We start from the raw sequence: 22,833 nt of genomic DNA, 5'->3' as shown, positions 1-22,833 counted from the left end.
TGAGAGTAGGAATCCTTTTCTTGTTCCCGAATTTAACCAGAAGGCTTTCAGCCTTTCCCCTGTGTATTATAAATTGTTATAAATGGCCTTTATTATGTTGAGAGATGTTCCCATTGTACTCACTTTCATGAGAGTTATGATGATGAATGTATGTTGAATTTTGTCAAATGCTTTTTCTTTGTGTATTGACATTGTCTTGTGAATTTTGTCCTTCCTTTATTAGATATGTGTCATGATGTTTGACTTGTGTATGTTGAACTATCCTTGTGACTCTGGAAAGGAATCCAACTGATCATCGTGTATAATCATTTCTTAGTATTGCTGGATTCATCTGTTGATGTTTTTCGACGATTTTTGAATGTATATTCATCAAGGATATTGGATTTTCATTTTCTTAAGTGTTTTTGACTGGTTTTGTTATCAGGGTAATGGTGGCCTCATAGAATAACTTTGGGAATTTTCCTTCCTCCTTCATTTTTTTAAACAGTTGGGGGGGAAGAGGTTTTAGTGTTGGCATCCAGGCATTTTGTTCAAGGGGTGTTTTGAAAATTATTGATTTTATTTAACTTATACTGATTGCCCTTTTCAAGTTCTCAGTTTTCTTTTTATTCAGTGTTGGCAGGCTGTATGTTTCTAGAAAATTGTCTTTTCTATTAAGTCGTCCAGTTGGTTGTCATGTAACAGCTCATAGTGCTTACATAATCATTTTTTGTATTTCTGTAATATCAGATATTATTTCTACTGTTTCATTTCTTATTTTTTTTGGATTCAGTCTCTGTATTTCTTGATAAGCCTGGCTAAATGCTTTTCTGTTTGTTAATATTTTTAAGAAAATTTAAAGCTGTTCATTTTATGATATGTAATTTATTTTTTAACTTTTATATTGTTTATTTTCAACATAATCATTAAAGATTTCTCATTCTACTGCCTTTGGGTTTTGTTTGTTCTTGTTTCTTGTTATTTTGTGTGGTATGCTTGGTCGTTTCTATGAGGTTTTTCTCTTTCCTTGTAGAAGTCTTTATTTGTTCTCATCTTCCATCTAGACTTGTCTTTACTGCATCGCATACATTTTATGAAGCTGTGTCTTCATTGTAATTTGTCTCCAGGTATGATTTTATTACCTCTTTAATTTCATAACATCTTGATTTCATCATTGATAATTTTTTATTTTTTTAAAGGATGTTGTTTGAATTCATGTTTGTGTTTTTCCTATTCTTTCTACAGTTGAAGCACAGTATCATTCTTTTGTGTATGGAAAAATACTTGCTGTAATCTATATTGGCTTAAAGTCCCTGAGGCTCATTTCATGACATAATATGTGGTTAATTCCTTAGATAACCTGTGCACATTTGAAAAGTTTATGTGTTCTGATTTTCTGATGCAGTGTCCAATTGATCTTTCAAATGATCTAATATGCTATTAAGACCTCTGTTTCCTTACAGATATTCTTTCTGGATGATCTGGCTATCAGAATAGTGAGGTGTTAAACTCATCTACTATTATTGTTTCATAATGAATTAATTCTTTCATGTCTACTAAAATTTCTTCTTATACTTTGGATTTAAGGTGTTGGGTCCATATATAATTTAATGAGTGTAATACCCTATTTTTATTGATCTCTTTTTGCTTATATAATCTCATATATTTTTTCATTCTGGCCCTTAATTTAAAACATATTTGTATGAGTTGAGCATTGAAATCTGCACTTTCTTGTCATTTCCATGGAATACATTTTCCATTTTTTCCAAACTATGTTTATCTTCCACCATAAAGTGAGACTTTCTGAGGTGGAGACAAAAATGGTGGAGTAGAAAGATGTTCATAGCTCTCCCTTTCCCAAAAATGCACCAAGACTCACATCCACAGACCCACTCAGCTAAACAGAAAACCTGCAGAACTCTGACAGAACATTGTCTTCTTCAATAGATAAAGATGCAAAAAATCTGGTAGGAGAAAAGGAAGAAAGAAAGAAGAAAAGGCAAAACAGTGGGACAGTTCTCACGGGTAGGGAGCATCAATGAAGGACTGGTGCTCATTCACTGTGTCTCCCCTCTCCAGCTGAGTGGTCAGCAGGATGGTGGGGGAGCCTCCAAGTCTTGGACCTGTACAGAGTATAAGTTGCCTGACAGAACTAAGTCAAACAGGCACAGAGAATCCCTGTGACACCCAGACAAAGATGCATCCCCAAAGCTGGGGGCAGGGCCATGCTGCCTGAGTTGGGTGGTAGATGAGGATGGCAGCACTGTGGCGGCCCAGGGGAATGGAGTGGGCTTTGATCCATGGCTGTGGGTGCACAGGGCAGAACAACCTGGGCCCTCCATTAAACAACAGGGCAGATGTGCCCTGTGGGGTGAAAGGTGCAATCCCCATCTCTGAATTTCCACAGAAGTTTCCAGGTGAAGACAGCTGGGGCTCAGAAACAGCCACCATAGCCTCTGGTGCTTTGTACCCAGGTGGCAGTGGGGGTAAAACCTGCATCTACACCTTAGGACTTAGCAGCATCAACGGCCAGACTGAGACTTGTTGGAAGCATGAGGCAAATATGATCCTACTGTCCTGGTTCCTCAGAGAACTTGTCTGCCAAGACGAACAAGGAGCTGGATTATAGCCCAGACCAGGGACCGGGCTGTTCCTCAGTCTTTCCTGAGCCCACTCCCGGTTTGCAAACCCGAGGTAGAGCGTAGAGTGGCACAGAGCAGCAGAGTGATCGGCAACCTGAGCGGGTGGGTGGCCCCTCAGCTTTTGAGCTATAAAGCAGCCCTTGACCATGGTGCTGGGAGAGGGCATGATACACAATCCTGCCTGGTCAGTCTGCAACAACTGACTGCAGCATTGAGCAGGGCAATGACAAGCCAGCCCAGAGTCAAGAAAGCTGCACCTAATCCAGTGTTGGTTGTAGGAGTGAGCTGCTTGATGATATGCCCTGGGAGCAGCACAGATGAGTGATCCAATGGAGGGCCTCTGGAAACAGCAAGCTGAGCTTCCAAAACAGGATGAAAACAGAATGACTTCACATTAAATGTACACTGTCTCCAGGAGGACACAAACAACCCCTTGTTTTAAACTGTTTTATCTGTTCCATTTTCTATTATCCTCTTAATTTTTACTTCTTAGGCAATTATATATACCCCCATTTCAATCTTTTTGAAATTTTTTAAAATATTATTATTATTATTTTTGAAAACTCTGCTTCAACTTGCATTAATATTATTAATTATACAATGTTTTCAAAGCTTTATCTCTCCCTTTTTTAAAATTATTTACCTCTCTCTCTTTTTTCCTATTTTCTAAGTTGTATTACTACATAGGCATTAGGTAGATATACTCATTTGGGACCAGGGTAGATAACTGATACTCCTTAAACCACAGTGCCAGTGATGTAGTAGAAATATGAAGAAGCAGAGAAAGCATTCACAATTAAACGAACAAGAGAAATATCCTGCAAGGATGATCAGTGAAATAGACATCGATATCCTACAAGATGAAGATTTCAAAAATGGAGTGATTTAAATACTGAAGGAAATAAAAGAGATAGTGTTTAGAGATATAAAATATGTCAAAAATGAAATGGAAGCTATAAAGAAAAGCCGAGTAGAATAGGTAAACCCTCTGACTGAGATGAGGAATAATCTAAAGGGGTCTCAATGCTGACTGAATAATGCAGAGAAATGAATTTGTGACTTAGAAGACAGGACAATAGCAAACATCCAATCAGTAGATTGACAAGAGAAACAATGAGAAACAAATGAAAAAAGCCTAAGGGACCTATGGTATAATAGAAAGCATGCCAAACTTGGCATGATAAAAGTCCCAGAAGGGGAAGAAAGATCAAAGGGGATTGCAAAGGATTTTGTAGAAAGCATGACTGAGAACTACTGAAACTTAAAGAAGGAATCAGATATCCAATACAGGAAGCTCAGAGTGTCCCAAAAAGAAAGAACACAAATACACCCATACCAAGACACATAATTAAGAAGGCCACAGGCAAGGATAAAGAAATGATCCTAAAGAGAGCAAGAGAATAGCAGAGTGAGTTACAAGGGAATCCCCATAAGGCTCCCAGCTGATTTCACTACACAAATACAACAGGCCAGAAGGGAGTGGCAAGATATATTCTAAGTGGTGAATGATAAAAATGTTATAGCCTAGGATACTTTAAACAGCAAGGCTATCATTTTTGGTAGAAGGAGACATAAAGTATTTTACAGACAAGAAAAATCTTCAAAAGTTCAGCAAAATAGACCCATGCTAAAAGAATTATTGAAATGTCTTCTCTAAAAAGAAAAGCAGCAGGATGCTATAGAAATGTGGAACTCACAGCTTTAAAGGTGATAACTCATGAATTAAAAAAAAATAAACACAAAATTTTAAAACAAGACATACAAATCATTGAGAGTGGGAGAGGGAGAAAGGAAAATAGAAAATTTATATTTTTGGTCTTTCTTTTTAAAATTTTTTGTTCTCAGTAGGATGGGTTGGAGATCATGTTACTATCATTTAATAAAAGCAGTTATAGTAATGGTCTAATGGACTTATAAAAAAGGGTAACAAGAAGAAAAAACTTATCAGGGAGTCACTGAACTAAATAAAATTCATGATAATACAAAGGAAAATTACCAAACCATAAAAGGAAGATAAAAAAACAAAGAGGAAATACCAAATCAATTGCAAAAATAGGTCAAATTGTCAATAAACACAAGCCTATCATCAATTATTGTAAATTTTAATGAACTAAATGCTCCAGTCGAAAATCATAGAGTGGCAGGCTGGATAATAAAGCAAGAATCTTTAATATGCTGCATACAAGAGACCCACTTCAGAGAGAAGGACACATATAGATTGAGAGTGAGAGGATGGAAAAGGGTATTCCACATAATTTGAAAGCCAAAAAGCAGATGTTGCAGAACTGATTTCAGACAAAATAGTCTTTAAAACAAAGGCCATAAAGAAAGATATAGAAGGACATTTTATAATGATTTAAGGAGTGATACAATATGAGGATAGCACACTCGTTAATACATATGCACCAAATACAGGAGCAAATAAGTGCATAAAATAATTACTAACAGATATAAAGGAGGATTCATATTTGGAGATTTCAACACTGCATTAACATCACTGGAGAGATCATCGAGACAGAAAATAAACTAGGCAACAGAGAAGTTAAATAAAACAATAGAAATATTAGACTTGGTGGATATTTTCAGAGCATTGCACCCCCCACAGAATAGGATATAAATCCTTTTCAAGTGCACGTGGAACATTTTCCAGGATTCATGATGTACTTGGGCATAAAAGAAACCTCAGCAATTTTAAGAAGACAGAAATTACCTCAAGCATGTTTACTGAACACAATGTCATGAAGCTAGAAATCAACAACAGAGAAACAAAGGACAACAAAAGAAAAACATGGGGATTAAACAATATGTTATTAAAATACAAATGGATCAATGAAGAAATCAAAGCTGAAATAAAAAAGTACCTTGAGACAAAAGAAAATGAAAGGAAAACCCCACAAAATTTATGGGACACAGCAAAAGCAGTGCTGAGAGGGGAGTTTATAGTGATACAGGCCTACCTCAAAAAAGAAGAACAACCAAAAATAAACAATTTAACCCACCAGTAGAATGAACTTGAAAAAGAAGAACCAAAAAGACCCAAAAGGCAGGGGAAGGAAGCAAATCATAAATATTGGGGAGGAAATAAATAAAATAGAGATTAAAAAGATCATAGGAAAAAAATTAACCAATTCAAAAGCTGGTTTTTCCAAAAAGTAAGTAAAATCGACAAACCTCTGGCCAAACTCAAAAAGAAGAAAAGAGAGAGAGCACAAATTACCAAAATTAGAAAGGAGATTGTAGAAATTACCACAAAAATTTAGAAATACAGAATATCTTACGAGAATATGATGAAAAGTATATTGAATCAAACTGTATACCCTAGAAGAGATGGACAAGTTTCCAGAAACATACTGTCCACCAAGACTGAATCAAGACATAACTGACCCCTGGAAAAAGTAGAGCACTAGAAATGAAATCAAAGTAGCAATATAAAACCTCCCTACAAGTAGGAGTCCAGGACCAGACGGATTCACTGAGGAATTCAACCAAACATAAAGAAGAACTCATAACACTACTTCTCAAAATCCCCCAGATGATTGAAAAGGAAGGAATACTCCTAAAGTCATTCTATGAATCCACAATCACCCTGATACCACAACCAGGCAAAGACACTACCAAAAAAGAGGATTATAGGCCAATATCACTGTGAACCCAGACGCCAAAATCCTCACCAAAATAGTACCAAATAGAATCCAACAACACAGAAAAAGGATTATATAACATGACCAAGTGGGGATCATGCCAGTGACACAGGGGTGGTTCAACATATGCAAATCAATCAATGTAATGCAGCATATCAACAAGAGAAAGAACCAAAACCGCATGAGCTTCTCAATAGGTGCAGGAAAAGCATTTGTTAAAATTCAACACCCACGTATGATAAAAACTCTCACAAAGTGGCCATAGAGGGAATAAACCTCAACATCATGAAAGTAATAGATAAAAAAACAACAGCAAGGATAGTACTCAATGGTGAGAAAGTCAAATTCTTCCCACTAAAATCTGGGACAAGACAAGGATGAACACTATCATGACTCCTTCTCAAGATAGTCTTGCAAGTCCTAGCCACATCAATCAAAGAAGAGAGAGAAGTAAAAGGGATGCAAATTGGAAAGGAAGAGGTAAAAGTCTCAGTATATGCAGAAAATATCTGACTATATATAGGAAACCCTACAAGATCCAGACAAAATTTACAACAGCTGATCAAATAATTCAGCAAGGAAGCAGATTACAAGATTAAGGTCCTAATATCAGTGACATTTCTTTACGCTTATGATTCAGATAATACTATAGAGCTATAGTCCACATGACAGCACTGTATTGGTAGAAAAACATACATATAGGTCAATGGAACACAATAGAGAGCCCAGAAATTAACCCACAAACGTTTGGTCAATTAATCTTAGAAAAAGGAGACAAGAAATTACAATGGTATCGAGATAGTCCCTTCAGCAACTGGTGTTGGGAAAACTGGAGAGCAGCATGTAATTCAATGAAGTTAGAACACTCCCAATGAAGCTAGAACAAGATACAATAAAAATAAACTCAAAAGAGATAAAACACTTAAACATAAGACAAGATACAATAAACCTACAAGAGGGAAATATCTGACATATGTCTCGAAAGTTTTCTCATAGAAGAAATAAAAGCAAGAATAAACAAATGAGACCTAATGAAACTTACAACCTTCTGCATAGTAAAGTAACCGGAAGTAAAACATAAAGAAAACCTACGGAATGGGAAAAAAATTTACATATGAAACCGTCAAAGGCTTGATCTCCAGAGTATATAAACAGCTCATCTAACTGAATAAGAAAAAATAAACAACCTAATCCAAAATTAGTCAGAAGACCTAAACAAACAGTTCTCCAAGGAAGACATACAAATGATAAAAAGGCACATCAGAAAATGCTCAATATCACTGATTATCAGACAAATGCAAATCAAAACTGCAATGAGGTTTCACCTCACACCAGTCAGAATGGCCATCATTCAGAAATCCACAAAGGACAAATGCTGGAGAGGCTGTGGAATAAAGGGAACGGTCCCTCACTGCTGGTGGCAATGAAGATTGGTGCAAACAGAGTGGAAAACAGGATGGAGATTCCTCAAAAGCCTAGAAATAGACTTACAATGTAACCCAAGAATCCCACTCCTGGGCATAAATCCAGAAGGAACCCTACTTCAGGAAGACGCCTGCACCTCAATATTCATAGCCAGCAATATTTACAATAGCCAAGACATGGAAACAGCCTAAATGCCCATCGAAAGTTGACTGGATAAAGAAGTGGTGGTATATTTATATAATGGAACAGTAGTCATTCTTATAAAGTGACAACATAATGCCATTTTCAGCAACATGGATGCTCCATGAGAAAATCAGCCTAAGTGAAGTAAGTCAGAAAGAGAAGGAAAACTACCATATGAGATGGCTCATGAGTGGAATCTAAAAACAAAACTAAACCAAACAAGAAATGCATAAATACAAAACAGAAATAGACTCGCAGGCAGAGACTACAAAGTTTTGGTTGCCAAGTGTTGGGGTTGGGTAGAGACAGACTCGGAGGTCAAAATTGTAGAATAGATAAACAGGATTGTACCGTATAGCACAGGGAAATATACGGCAGCCCACAGTGGAAAAAATGGGACAAAAATTGTATAAATGTTCATTGCAACTAAAAAATTGTGCTCTACAATGGAATTTGAGACAACTTTGTAAAATAATTAAAAATCAATTAAAAAATGGTAATAAAATTAAAATACATGATCCTAAATATTACAGGTGTAAATATAAATTAGAGAGCAAAAACAACCATGCAAAAGAGTAGTAAAAAAAAAGGTTTTGTTTTTTGTTTTCTTTTTAAGAAAAGCAAAATCAAAAAACCTCTATCCAGGTGCATCATGAAGAAAAGAGAGATGCTCCAAAGAAATAAATTCAGAAATAAAATTGTAGAAATAACAATTGTTCCCTCAGGTATACAAAAAAAGGAACATTTTGTCAACTCTTACATGCAAACAAACTGGACAACTTAGAAGAAGTAGACAAATGTCTAGAAATAGATAGGTATAAGGAGAAACAAATAATTTGAACAAACTGATTACTAGAAGAAAGATAGAAACAGCATTTAAAAAAATCGTGAAATATTAGGGCAGATTTAAACAGCTCCCATGGAGAAATGTACAAAAATAAAAAGCAGAACTTATACTCTTCAAACTATTCAAAAATAGTGAACATGTGGGAAACTCCCAAAATAATTATATGAAGCTATCATTACCCTGATAGCAAAGCCAACAAAGTACAATCAAAGAGAACTTCAAGCCAATAACTTTGATTGATATAGATGCAAAAATTCAAAAAAAAATTATTAGCAAACTAAATCCAGCAATACCTAAAGTGAATCATACAACATGATCAACTTTAATTCATTTCACGGTCATAAGAGAGGTTGAAATTACATGAAATCAATCAGTTTGATACACCAAATAAACAAAGGAAAAAGGGAAAATGATGTGGTCATCCCAATAAATTGATAAAAAGCATTTCACAAACTTGAACTTTTATTCATTATAACAGCAGCAACAACAACGACAAGAAAAACAGAATCAACAAAAACAGAAAACTCTTTCCACTTTAGGATTAAGGAAATATATCTCAACCTCACTAAATTCATCAATTACAGACCCACAGACAGCATAATATGCAAAAGTGAATAACTGAAAGCCAAGTTAAGGAATAAAACAAGGATGCCCACTCTCGCATTTCTCTTAAACACAGTATGGGAAGACCTAGCAACAGCAATCGGACAAGAAAAAAAGTTATTCAAGTTAGATTGAATGAAGTAAAACTGTTATTATTTTAGATGACATGATAATCTATATAGAGAACTGTAAAGATTCTCCACACCAAAACAACTAAGACTAATAAAGACATTTAGCAAAGTAGGATGATTCATGATTAATATACAAAAACTGTCACATTTCTTTACAAATACCAATGAAATACTACATAATTTTAAAAAATCCATATGAAATCACATCAAAAATGAAGAATCTATGAAAAATCAAAGATAATAAAATCAATAGAACACTGATAAATATATTTGAATATTATGCAATAAATGGAAAGAAATCTCAAGGTCTTAGTTTAGAGGAATTAATATTGCAAAAATATACATACTACAAAATATGTCTACACATATAAAGTGATTCAGATCGAACTACATGATATTTTCCACAGAACTTAAATCAGTCCTAAGATTTGTATGGAACAGCAAAAGAATCAGAACTGCATAAGAAACAATGAGGAAAAAGAACAAAGTTGGAGGCATAAGCCATATCCCTCTCAGATCTCAGACTATATTGCAAATCAGTAATCGAAACAGCACAATGCTGGAAAATGAACAAACATCTATATCACTGGAACAGAACACAGAGGTAGAAATAAAACATTACACCTATGGTCAACTGAACTACGACAAAGGAAACAAAAATATACAATGCCTAAAGACAGTCTTCAGCAAGTCATGTTGAGAAAGCTAGACAGGTACATGTAACTCAATCAAATTAGAACACTCCCTCACACTGTACAAATATAAATTCAAAATGCTTTAAGTATCTGAATCTATTACATGACACAATAAAATTCCTGGAAACTAACATAGGCAAAACAAGACATAAATTTTAGCGAAATTTTCTTATGTCACAATCCCAAGCTGAAAACAACAAAAGCAAAATAATCAAATATATCCAAATTAAACTTCAAACTTCTATAGAGCAAAATAAACAGAATGAAAACATGAACTTCCGAATGGGGGAAAACATTTGGAAACAATGCAATCAAAAAGGGGCAAATTTCTAAAATACACACATCGTTCATACAACTCCATTTCAAAAATCTACAACAACACAGACAGAAAATGAGCAGAAGACAAGTCTCTCAAGAAGACACACAGATGACAAACAGGAACATAAAAACATGCTCACATAACTAATCATTATACAAAGGCAAGATAAAAATAAAATAATGTTTTACCTCACACTACTGAGAAGGGCTGTCATCCAAATATCTACAAATAATAAATACTCGGGAGGTTGTGGAGAAAAAGGGACTCTCCAACGCTGTTGGTGGGAATGAAAATTGGTGCAACCACCTTGGAAATAGTATGGAAGTTCCTTTAAATACTAAAAATAGACCTATCATATGACACAGCAATCCCGCTCCTGGGCATAGAAAACATAAAACCTGAAAACAAAGAATCCTTGTCTAAAATATAAGAAGCATACTCTGACATTGGACTTAATTTGATTGTACATATGTCTCCTCTGGCAAGGGAAGCAGAAGCAAAACTAACAAAATATGATTGTATCACTCTAAACAGATTTACGCTGCAGAGGAGATGAACAATAAAATGAAAAGTCAACCAACACAATGGGAGAATATATTTGCAAGTGATATTTTCCAATCAAGTGTTAATATGCAACTATATGGCAAACTCATACACAAGCACCACAACAAAAATGACCAAACAATCCAATTAAAAAAAGTCCATAGGAACTGAATAGATAGATCTGAATCAATTTTTTGTAGCAAACATACAGTTGAATAAATGACACATGAAAATATGTTCAGAGTTATAATTTATTAGGAAAGTCATAAACCAAAAATGAGAGAAGACCTCACAGTTGTCAGAAGACTCTCATCAAAAAGAAAATAAATAGATTTTGGTGAGGTTGTGGAGAAAAAGAATCACCGTGGACACTGTTGATAGGAAAGCAAAGTATTCATTACATTGCATATATACATCAAATATTCTTCATCCATTTTTCTGTTAAGGGATGTTGGGTTTGTTGGCCCCTGTCTGAAGGCTCTAGAGAATAAGCCCATAGGATGAACTGATAAACAAGCTATGAGGAATGTCACATATAAAGGCTGGATAACAAATTGTCTACTCAATATATCCAGTATGGATGGCTGGATATCATATGCTGGGTAAGATCCTCAGAGGAGGGCAACCTATGATAGGCACAGCCTGCTGGATAAGAGATGGGCTACTTAATGAAGTTCCGTGATGAACTTTAAAAAAATCCTTGATCATTTAACATCCTGTGCTTACTTTAGGAGCATGGGGACATAAATAGTTTAAGATTATTAACATTGTTATAACTTAGATGATATGTGAGGCATTGTGCATGTCATATATAAATCTTTTTTGTAAGAATCAATAAACTGTGAATTGCTTCGCTTCTCTCCACACAGTGTTTGTGTGTATATGATATCGTGCCACTGACAGGGTTAATTTAATTTGTTGGGAGTACCTTAAAATGATGTTGCATTATATATAATGTTCTTTCTGCACCTATTCAAATGATTATGTGAGTTTTGTTTCTCATTCTATTAGTGTGGGATGTCACCGTATTGATTTGAATATTTTGACGTATCCTTAAACCCAGGGATAAATCCCTTTACACATGTATGTGTATGATAATTTAAATGTGTTGTTGAATTCATTTTGCTTGTGTTTTGTTGAGAATTTTGGCACATATGTTCATCAGGGATAATGTTCTATGTTTTTCATTTCATGTCGTTTTTAGCTTTGTTATGCAAATAAAGCTAGCATCATAAAACAACTTTGGAATCTTTCACCCCCTTCAAATTCTTGAAAGTTTTGGGGAAGAATTGGTGAAAAATTTACTTCTAATGTATGACAGGATTCACCATTAAAGTCATCTTGTAAATTTTTTCTGGTTTGAGAGGTTTAGATTACTGATTTTCTCATACACACTTTTGCAGAATTTAACTTTCTAATTTCTTCTTGATTCAGTGTTGGAAGACATATGTTTCTGGGAATCTATCTTTTGTTCTAGGTCATTCAAATCGTTGGCTAGTGGTAATTTCTTATGATGCTTTGCATCTCTGCAACTTTAGTGGTAATATCTGCTCTTTTATTTCAAATTTTATTTGAGTCTTTATTTTCTTAGCCAACCTAAACTTTTGTCCACTTTATGTTGAAAAGAAACAAACTTAGGTGTAATTTTTCTTATCTTTTCAATTGTTTGTCTTGTTATTTGCCTTGCTCTAATTTATTCAATTTTCTTCTTTATTCTTTCTGTTTTTCCTAGATTTTTGATGTGTAAATTTAAATAGTGTGAATCTTTGTATTTCCTTTATTATTAAATATTATTCATTTACTTTATTTATTTATTTATTTACTTATTTGAATATTTATTCATTTATTTATCATTGAAGTATGCCATTTACAATGTGTCAATCTGAGGTGTTTAGCACAGTGTCCCCGTAAATGCATATATTTCTGTGCCTTTTTAACGTTACTTCACGGTATTTGACTTACTGCCCTGTGTTATGCAAAAGAAATTTTGAAAACATTTATTTTTATATATAGTGGATGACATTTATAAATCTACAGCTCCCAAATATATCCTCTACCAGTCCATTTCTGCAGTAACCATAAGATTATTAAGTAGTTCTGCAAGTGTGTTTCAGTTTTGTAGATGAAATCATAGTGTTCACATCCAAATTATTTTTTAAGATTCTACATATGTCATGTCATGTATTATTTTTCCTTCTCTTTCTGGCTATCTTCAATTAGAATGACACTTTTTGGGGACATACATTTTGCTGCAAATGTCATTGTTTTATCATTTTTTATTGCAGAATATATTCCATTGTGTAAATACAGCATAACTTCTGCATACTCTCATCTGTTGTTTGACAGTTAATTTGCTTCCATGTCATGGCTGTTGTATATAGCACTGCTAAGAACATTGGGGTGAAGGTGTCTTTTTGAAATATGGTTCCCTTTCGTATATACCCAGAAGTGGGATTGTTGGATCATTTGTTAAGTTTATTTTTATACTTTAAAGGAATCCCCATCCTGTTTTCCAAAGTGACTGCTCGAATCTACATTCCTAACAACAGTGCAGGAGGGCTCCCTTTCTCCGCAGCTTCCCCAGCATTTATTGTTTGTGAACTTTTGAATGATGGCCATTGTGAATATTGGGAAGTGATACTTCATTATAGTTTTGAATTGCACTTCTCTGATAATGAGAGTGAGCAATTTTTTTTTTCATATATCTGTGTGACATTTGTACGTCTCTATTGGAGAAATGCTTTTTTAGGGCTTCTGCCCATTTTCAGATTGAGTTTCTTTTTTTTTATTATTACTAGGTTGTATGAAATCTTTATATTTTGGAAATTTAGTCTTTGTCAGTTGTATCACTTCTAAATATTTTCTTTAATACTGTAGGTTGTCATTTTCCTTTGTTTATGGTTCCATTTGCTGTGCAATAGCTTATAAGTTTAATTAGGTCCTATTTATAAATTTTGCTCTTACATCCCTTACCTGGGTAGTCTATTCTAAGAAATCATTGCTGAGATTTATCTCAGAGTGTTTTGCCAATATTTTCTTCTAGGAGATTTACCGTGTCTTGCCTTACATTTAAGTCTTCAAGCCATTTTGAGTTTATTCTTGTGTATGGAATGAAGGATTGTACTAACTCCATTGCTCTGATGCTGCTATCCAGTTTTCCCAAAACCAGTTGGTGAAGAGATGTTCTTTTCTCTGTCATATTCTTGGCTACTCTGTCAAAGATTAATTCAACATAGGCCTTTAGTATTATTCCTAGGCTCTCTATTCTGTTCCATTGGCCCATGTGCCTGTTTCTGTACCAATATCATGTCATTTTGATTTTTGTAGCTCTGCAATAGTTTATGGAGACCAGGCGGGTTATTACTCCAGCCTCTTTCTTTGTCTTAAATATAGTTTTGGAAATTATGGATCTTTTTTGATTCTATATAAATCTTATGATAATTTCTTTCAGTCCTAAAAAGAAATGTTTTGCATAATTTGATAGGAACTCAGTTAAATTCTGTGGATTGTCTTGGGCAGTATGGCCATTTTAATAATATTATTTCTTCCACTACGAGACCATTGGGTATCTTTTCAATTCTTCAAATCTTTCTTGATTTCCTCAATGATTGTTTTCTTGTTCTCCAAGTATAAGTCTTTCACCACCTTGGTCACAGTATTCTTAAGCATTTTGTAGTTTTGGGTGCAGTTATAAAAGGGGTTGTTTCTATAATTTGTTATCCTGTTGATTCAATGGTAGAGTAAAGAAATGTAATTGGTTTTCGTAGATTATTCTGACTAACTTGCCCAGTTCCTTTTTTAGCCTAAGTATTTTTTTTGTGAAGCTTTTACATTTTTCTGTATATAGTGTCATCTCTGCATATCGTGACAATTTTACTTCTTCTTTTCCAGTCTGAATAGTTTTATTTCTTTTCCTAGCCTGATCGTTGTGGCTAGGAATTCCAAGACTATATTGAATTGAAATTGTGAGAATGGGCATCCTTGTCTTGTCTCAGGTTTTTGTGGGAAGGGTTTCAGTGTTTCAACATTGAGTATTTTGCTGGTTATAAATTTGTCATAAATAGCTTTCATTATGTTGAGATATGGTCACTCTATGCCCACTGTGATAAGAACTTTTATTGCAAATAGGTGTTAATTTGTATCAAATGCTTTCTCTGTATCTACTGAGATGATCATATCGTTTTTGTCTTCTCTTTTGTTGATATGGTGTATCACAATTGATTGATTGATTTGCATAAGTGAAACCATCCTTGTGTTCCTGGGATGAACCTAACATGACAATGGTGCATTACCTTTTTTTTACATGATGTTGGATTCTGTTTGTTAATAATATCTTAAGGACTTTTACATCTATGTTTATGAATTATATTGGCCTATAGTTTTCATTTTGGGGTAGTGTCTTTGTCTGGTTTGGTATCAGGTTAATTTTGGCCTTATGGTGTGAGATTGGGAGCTCTCTCTCCATATCAATCTTTTGGAAGACTTTGAGGAGGATTAGTATGGATTTTTCTTTGTATGTTTGGTCAAATTCCCCAGTGAAGCTATTAGGGTCTGAATTTTGTTTACAGAGATTTTTTTTTTACTGTTAATTCTATTCCATTTCTTGTGATATGATTGTTCAAATCATTAATTTCCTTTTGATGCAATATTGGTGGGCTGAATGTTTCCAAAAACTTCTCCATTTCTTCCTGGTTATCCAGTATGTTTCCATATAGTTCCTCATGGTATTCCCTAATGATATTTTGTAAATTTGTTGTACTCTTGTAGTTTCTCCATTTTCATTTCCTATATTATTTGTGTTCTCTCTTTTTTCTTGTTGGTGATCCTGTCTAGAGATTTGTCAATTTTGTTTAAAATTTCAAAAAAGAGTTTGATTGATTTTTTCTATTTCTTAATCTTTATTTCAATTCTTTCCTCCTTGATCTTTATTTTTTCCCGCTTTCTGCTGGCTTTTGGTTTTGTTTTCTCTTCTTTTCATGATTAGTTTACATAGAACGTTAGATTATTTTTTTGAAATAGTTCTTCTACTTTGAGGAGGGCTTTGTCAATATGAACTTCCCTTTTTAGACTGCTTTAACTGTATTCCATAGACTTTGTGTAGTGTTTTGTCATATATCTCAAGATATTTTTTAATTTCTTCTTTTAATTCATCAACTCCCCCCTTTGTTATAGTACCATGTTTTTTAATCTGGATGCTGCAATTTTTTCTCCCAATTTTTCTGTGTTTGATTTTTAGTTTCATGGTATTCTACTCAGAAATGTTGCTTGAAATAATTTTTATCTTCTTAAATTTGTTGAGGCTTCTTCTGTGCCTGAGTTTATAATCTTTCCTTGAAAATATTCCATGTGCACTGGAAAAGAATGTATATTCTGTTTTTGGGAGAAGTACTGTTTTGGAAGTATCAAGCATCTCCAATTATTTTATCATGTCTTTTATTAACTTTGTTCCCTTATTAATTTTCTGTGTGAAAGACCAGTCCAGTGATGGTAATGGGGTGTTATAGTCTCCTACTGTGATTGTGTTCTGAGCGATTTCTCTCTTTTTATCTATTAGTATTTGATTTTTGTATTTAGGTGCTCCAATTTTGAGTTCATATATCTTAATGTGTATAAAAACCTCATTTTGTATTGCTCCTTTAATCATTATATCATGTCCTTGTTTATCTTTCTCTATGGCCTTTCTTGTAAAGTCTATTATGTGTGAAGTCAGTACTGCTAGTCCTGCTTTCTTGTCATGTGCATTTGCATGGAATATATTCTTCCAACTTCTGACTTTCAATTGATGTGTTTTCCTCTTACAAATTGGTCTCTTGTATGCTTCATAATGCAGGGTTTTTTTTATATTATCCCATCAGACAATGTATATTTATGACTGAAGCACTAAATCCATTTACATTTGTGATAATTATTGATAGACTGGTGTTTATTTCTATTTTGAACTTCATTTTCCAGTTGATTTGGTATTTCCTTTTGTTCATTTCTTTTCCTTTTTGTGGCTTGATAAGTTTTCTTTTATTATCTTTGTTTCGTTTTGGCTTTGTGACTTCATTGTAAGCTTTTGACTTTTGGTTACCTTGTTTTGTATTTATATTTAACCGTACTATATCTGTTTATTTTATCTTATAAGAATACAAACTCATACCCATCCTACAGAGAAGACAAATAAGAAGAAAATACTCTGTATTGTTCTGTTTCACTCTGTGACCCTTAAAAATTTTGATGTCCAGTTTTACAACATCATATTTATTTTGTTGTAATTCATTGTATATATTGCCTTTCTAATTATTCCTTTCTCTTTTTTATAGCAGCCTGCTTCTTTTTTTTTAGAGTAGATCTTTCATTATTTCTTTTTCTCTTGCTAAATTCTTTTAACATTTTTTGTGTGGAAGTTATTTATCTCTCTTTCTATTCTCAAAGAGAGCCTTGCTTGATAATGTATCTTAGATTACAGACTTCTTTCATTCAGGACTTTTAATATGCCTTACCACTGCCTTCTGCCTGCTGTATTTGTGTAGGAAACGAGTTTACAACTATTATGTATAAAATTATATATATGTATAAAGAACACCTAGAAATGAAGTTAACAAATAAGGTAAAAACCTATATGTTAAAAAACAGAAAACATTGGTGAAGGAAAATTTAACTGATCCAAAGAAATGAACAGATCTCTTATGTTAATTATGTGAAACTATGTGGTTAACACAACCATTCAACCAAAGGGAATCTACATTTAGTGTGATTCATGTCAAAATACCTATGAGATTTTTGATTAAATAGAACAAATAATTTCAAAATTTATATGTAACCACAAAGAACATGAGTTGCCAAAATAATCTTGAAAAAAAGTATTAAATGTAATGGTGTAAATTCCTCTGATGTTATACAGTCCTTCAAAACTTTAGTAATTAAAACAACATGATACTGGCTTAAAAACAGACACCAATCAAGAGAAGAGAATAGAGAAACCAGATATAATCCCTCACTCTTATGATCAATTAACCCATGAAAAAGAAAGCTAGAGTATAAAATGAAGAAAAGACATTCTCCTAAGTAATTAGTTACTAGGGAGCCTGAACTTTGAAAAGATAGATTACAATATTTCCTCACATTGTGTACAATCCATGAGCACCGAATATATTTCTATTTAATTTATTTTCTTATATTTCTTGCACCTGTAATTTATTGATCTATGTTTAGATCTTTTATTTCACTTACAAAATATATTCCTGTTTTATTCCTTATGGTATAAATTTACATGTAATAATTTTCCAAGTTTCTCTTTCTGATTATGGGTTGTTAATATATAAAAATGCAATGGATATTTTTTTTATCAATTTTGTATTCTGGAAGTTTACTAAGTTTGTTCATTATTTCTAACAGTCACTGGAGGAGTCTATGGAGCTTTCTATCTATGTATAATTATGGCAACTGTAAATACTTTACTGCTTTTTTACAAGTTGGATACATTTTATATTTTTTCTTGACTAGATGTTCTGGCTAGGACTTCTAGTAGTGTAATTTAGGACTTGTGAAAATGAGCTAATTTTTCTTATTACTGGACCAGAGGAAAACCTTCCTGTATGTTAAAATTGAACTTGATGTTAGTCATGGGTTTTTCATAAATGGCTTATGTTTAGTTACATTCTATCTACAGTGAATTTGTAAAAATATTTTTATAAAAAAGTTAAGATCACATATTTTAATAATATTCCTACATTTTTTGAGAGTGTTATTTTTCAATTCTTTGCTTTTTAAGGGATGTTATCACATATTTTAATTTGCATATGTTAAATAATATTTATGAATCAGGACTAAATCCAACATAACTATAGTTGATAATACTTATAATATGCCATGAATTCAGGTTGCTAATATTTATTTAGAATGAAATTTACAGATAGTGATGGAAAAATTTACATTGTAGCTTGAGGGTACATTTATTTATTTAAAAATTTTATCTCTCATTTTTAATTTGGCTTAAGTTTAATGGAATTTATTTCTAAATAAATAATATAAATTTTGATAGAACTGGATTTACTTATGTATACTGTTACAGGACATAGGTAATATTTTCAATTAGTGAACAAATCACTTGCCTTAAAATGCTGTATTATATAAACAATGCCAAAAATTTCAGGACTGAGAAATATATTGCTTCCTAAAATGCATTAACTTGTATTTTCCACCCCAAACCACATATACTGTTATATCTTTGTTTTTTTCATTGTTCATTTGCCCCTTAATGGAGGCACTGCTTATTGAATCCAGTGTCTTGTGCATAAGTGTATTTATCAACATCATTTTAGAACACATAACAGAAGCCACAAGAGTATGGATTATAACGATGACAAGAAAATTTTTTCCTTCTTGGGACTGAAAAACCTCTGACAGAAAGAATGGCAAAAATAAACATTTGTAAATATGCAATAAGATTGTCTCTCTTCTAATTTTTATGGTAGAATGTTAAATTACATTTGTTTTACTTATAGCACTGAATTACAATTTAAATAAAAAATTCCCCACTTTGGGCTTTCTTACATTTGATTCATAATTTTAATCTAGTTTTATTTTATAAATATTTGCCATTTATTTATAAGCATAACAAATAAGCTGATATTTATTCTTCTCATATTTTGAATATAGAGCTACTTATTTTAAAGTACAGAGATAAATACCAACTTCCATTTCCAAATCAAATTATATTTCACTTTAATTACAAATGATATTGAAATAGATATACATTTTCTGTACAGGTTTTAAACAAATTTCACTTTAAATTTCATAACTTTAAAATTATTTTATATATTTATTGCATTATTTATACTTCACCAATTTTGTATAAATTTGTGTACAAAAGTATGGAGACTGATTTTATTTCATAGTCCCCAAAATTAAATTATTTAAAAAGATTTTTGGGGATAATATTTGCAGATCACAGTATAAAAAGAAGCATCCTATATGTTTCATTTTAACTGGATGAATGAGAAGGGAACACTGGCTGAATGTTACACTTGAGTTGCTGGGAGACCAGTCGTTTTGTGATGTGACAGCTACTCAGGTAGAGAACCATTTTGATGGCCTAGAAGTTTATCTGTGCAGGCCTGCCAAAGCAGCATTTGAAGCTGCAGTGCTCAAAATCATGCAGATTAGAAAAGTAGCTGTAGAATAAGTTATTTCCGTTGGCACATGTTTCTCCAGAAATCCAAGATGTGTCTCATAAAGTTGGACAAACTGTTACAGGAACTCTGATATATCTCTATTGTGTGATCAAACATTCTCTGGGGACTTGGACTTGAGGTGTATGATTGAAGAAAATGCTTTTCAGACTTTGTCTGAAAAATCCTTGATAAAAAGACCATGTTACACACATTGTGTCTTGGAACCAGATGAAGATAATGATTTTCGTTCTCTGACATTTCCAAGAAAACTCTGGAAAATGTCTGGGAGTGACCAATAAAAATCTATCTCGTGGGATGATAATGGAACTTCGATAGTGATTGATGAAGATGTCTTTAAGAAGGAAGTTTTGGAAAGAAGGGCGCCTTTCAGAATATTTGAATCTGGAAGTATGTAAAGTTTAGTTAGACAGCTTAGCATTTATGTGTTTACTAAAGTGCGGCAGAATATTCAAAGATCTGTTTCTCCTGCTGACTTTCTGGCAGAAGGAAAAAAGTCTGTTTTAAGCAAGGTATTCAGTAATTGTAGTTACTACTTGGTAACATATATAAAATTTTATTTTGTACATCAACCTATGGTAATATAAATGTAAAGCTAGATTTTGAAAATTGTATAAAACTACAAAGGCTAATATTCTTTACTTTTTCTAAAAATGAGGACAGTGCCTTAAGTATTCAAGATTATGAGAAATGTTCCTAGCAACTATGAATCTTACCAGAAAACTAAATAAACGTATTAAAGCTGCTTTTAAAAAGTGGCTTTCACCGTTACTGCAAATACTAACTTATTAAATTTGATGATATACTATTTAAATGTGTATATTACAAATAAATAATTTCAAAATATTGTCAGCAATGTTCATATTTTAATGATATTATCTTTGCATAATCAACATGAAATCTGAGGTTTTATAGGATAGGCTTATTGTAGTCTTGTATTTTCGTTTAAAATATTACTAAAATCTTTCTCCATTGGTTGCAGCTGCAGTTCTGCCATAATTGAAATCTTAAACAAGTCTGTCACCAGCATTTAGTTAGAATAAAAAGAAGAGTTGGGATTAAAAATGCCTCTCTGGTGGCTTCATTGGCTGAAGATTTCAAAAAGAAGCACTTTAAAGCAGGAGGTAATGTGCATATTCATAATTCTGATTTTGTGGCTGACACTAGTGGAGAAAGTGAATTTTTACTTTCTGCAAATTTAAACATGCCTCTAATAAGGAAGCCCTCTACTAGACAAATAATTGGTGACACAACAACCCGGATCAGAGGTGATTTTTATCCTCCATAATCAATGTCATTTAGACCACCAAAACAAATTGCAGTGGATCAACGTGCTGTTTTAAATCAGTTGACCACTGTCCACGGGCACTCTCAAAGCAGCTACACTGAAGCAAATGGCCGTGTTGTGAACTTCATTACAATTATAACTTCTACTTCTCAGTACAGCATCTTGTCTCCCACAGAGAGCTATTATTTGGACTGATGGTGGAGCCTTCTACTTTCCCAAATAGATATCACAACATATCTGCCAATGAAGGTCGTTTTTCTAAACTTCAACCAAGGAGCAACCCACGGTTTCCAGTGACAGTGATAGCTGATACATCAGCTACCTCTCTTTCAATGTCAACTTATCAGCCGTCTTCAGTTTATGAACGTCATCCTAATTACAACTGATTTACCAGAGGACTACCAGATTATGCAGGATAACAAAGATTAATATTGATGTTGGCAAATGTTGACAAATATCTGCAATTTTCTTATTTGAACAATAAACATAGACGTGTACTTGTATTTTCCTTATAATTTTTAGAATAGAGTAAAGAGATATACAGGAGTATAAGTTACCATTTAAAGAAAAATAGAGATATTTGATTGACATGATCATTTGATGGAACAATATGGGTGTAAATTTAAATAATTTCTTGTAAGGAAGAAGAGAAAATGGAAGAATTTGGAAAAGGACAATCATAGACAGATGGAAAAGTACTAAGTGGTTCCTGGTTCATCCTAGAAAGTATTAAAAGTGTTAAGTTAGGGTTGGTTTGAACAGGATATAAATGCAGGAATCTGTCCAGCGATCATGGTCTCTTTTATGACATTACTGGTATCAAAATGGTCATATGGTGTAGTCTCATATGGCACATTCAGCATGTGGAAGAATTTCAAAAGTAATTTTATCTATGGTCTTTGTGCTGTTCTCAAAGCATTCCAACTGGTGCTTTCATTTCCTGCCCTGAAGAGTCTACGCTATATTTTTTAGTCAATACTTTATGTTGCTTTTGTGTTCCAGCCAAAGACAAGCTTACGTCTTCAGGGTGGCACTTAATGCCTTTCCAACTCTAAGCCCACAAACTCAACATCGTTTACTCTTTTTTTATAGATCTGGTTTGTGATTACCTTGGCATATCTTTATGTTTCACTGTATTTGGAGATACATCCAGGCAAATGCTCGTGAAAAATGTTAGCTCCAAACTCACAACTTTTGCTCCAGCTCATCCTTGGACTTAAGGTGTCCTCCTTTTACCTACTTTAATTTTCCCAGTCTCAGTACAGAAACTACCTCCTTCAGAAGTTTTCTGTCTATCCCCCTTTCCTTGTCTAACTTGGATACCAGCACAGTAAGCACAGAACATGCCACAGGATGCATTA

Source organism: Vicugna pacos, unplaced genomic scaffold, assembly GCF_048564905.1.
Source record: "Vicugna pacos unplaced genomic scaffold, VicPac4 scaffold_20, whole genome shotgun sequence".
Lineage (NCBI taxonomy): Eukaryota > Metazoa > Chordata > Mammalia > Artiodactyla > Camelidae > Vicugna > Vicugna pacos.
The sequence above is the reverse complement of the archived record's forward strand: the minus strand, read 5'-3'. Positions refer to the sequence as shown.